Raw genomic sequence first — 1904 nt, forward strand, 5'->3', positions numbered from 1 at the left:
ATATATGTTTCCCGGGGAATGCATGAACTAATAAATGTTATCAACCTCAAAAACTTTTACCATATAGTGCATGATTTATAGACTAGTACATTTTGATGTTTACATCACAAAACCAGCTCCACATTTATTACTGACAAAGTAAACTTGCTCGGTAGCTCACCTGGTACAGCACTGCACTTGTGATGTGGAGTGATCAGGTAAGAGTCACAATAACAGAGCTCAAAGACAGCACAATGGCATGATTGCTTAAGCAAATGCTCTTTTTTCTCACATTTGCTTGTAGGTTTATTTTGGTATTTAGTGTAGGTGGTATGGTAGACTGAGTACAGTTGGAAAAATATACTTATTTATTTATTTACTTTTTTTGTACACAAAAAATTGTATTTGTGTGCTATTTATTTATTTTCTTTAGTTTTTTTTCCACCGTTAGTTCATAAAGACATATTTGTTTCAACTGTACTCATGTTACATTTGAAACTATTGCCCTAAAGTAGCCAAACAAACTAATTTCAAATGTTAAAATATCTTAAAAAATACCATAATTTTATTTCAGCTCCTAATTTTTTCCCCCTGATCTTTATTATATACGTAGACAGATTAGTCAGATGTATTTATTTTGCACATTATGTGCAATGCTTAAGACATGGTTATTAGCAAATAATATTTTAAAATATGCACACATTCACTCTCATTTATATGCCTAATATTGTCAGGATTCTGGACTGTTCTGTGTAGTGTTTTGCCCCCGTTTCTGTTCCTGTTTTTCCTTATTTGGTCATGTTCCTGTCCTCGTTTAGTTTGATAAAAGACTGTTTTCATTTACTCGTGCCTCCAGCGTGCTTCCTAAGTAGCAGAGTGTGACAGAAGAACCGATCAAAACAGTAACCTCCATGTGTCTACCCTCCGTTTTGTTTCCCGTTTTGACCCAGTGTCTTTTTTTTCCGTTGTTCCCTCATGGATGCCCTTCTTCGCCTGGAATATCTCCTCCTCCTGCTGGAGCAGGGGGAGAGATCGCTCGAGGACCATACTAGGCTGTTCCAGCTGCTAGCAAGCACCACCAGCTACCTGGACGACGCGCTCTGTGCGTTCTACGACGCCAGTCTAAACATCGAGTGCAGACCGCCGTCGTCCGAAGATGGTTCTCGAGTGGATTTCGGCACGTTTGTGGAGTGGATTCTGCCGAGAAACGGCCTCTTATCGTCACTCCCAAGGATGATCTCGCCAGATCCACTCCGGACCCAATCAAAACAGTAGCCTCCATGTGTCTACCCTCCGTTTTGTTTCCCGTTTTGACCCAGTGTCTTTTTTTTCCGTTGTTCCCTCATGGATGCCCTTCTTCGCCTGGAATATCTCCTCCTCCTGCTGGAGCAGGGGGAGAGATCGCTCGAGGACCATACTAGGCTGTTCCAGCTGCTAGCAAGCACCACCAGCTACCTGGACGACGCGCTCTGTGCGTTCTACGACGCCAGTCTAAACATCGAGGAGCTCCGCCCCCTGCACCGCGGCTGAGGGTGAGCTGAGTATGGCACGGCGAAAGTGCCAAGGCGAAGAGGAGAGGGCTCCAGTCCCCGAATCCAGTCCAGAATACCCTCCAGTGCCCGCTCCTAGAAAGCGCCCTCCAGTGCATGCTCCTAAAAAGCGCCCTCCAGTGCCAGCTCCTCGTAAGCGCCCTCAAGTGTCCGCTCCTCCTGAGCGCCATCCTGTTTCCGTGTTCAGCCTAGAGGGGGCTCCCGATCCAGACCGGACCCAGAACCCAGCCCATCATCTCCCTGCTGTGCGGAGCTAAAGCCAGAGCCCACCGATGATGGAGAGCCAATTCCCGCCGCAAACTACGAGCCAGCGCAATGCTGAGTGACTGAGCGGAGGATCGCCCCGGAAGTAGAGCCCAAGCCGTCAGACCAGGT

The sequence above is a fragment of the Sinocyclocheilus rhinocerous genome, unplaced genomic scaffold, assembly GCF_001515625.1.
Source record: "Sinocyclocheilus rhinocerous isolate Xijiao unplaced genomic scaffold, SAMN03320098_v1.1 scaffold1222, whole genome shotgun sequence".
NCBI classification, from domain to species: Eukaryota; Metazoa; Chordata; class Actinopteri; order Cypriniformes; family Cyprinidae; genus Sinocyclocheilus; species Sinocyclocheilus rhinocerous.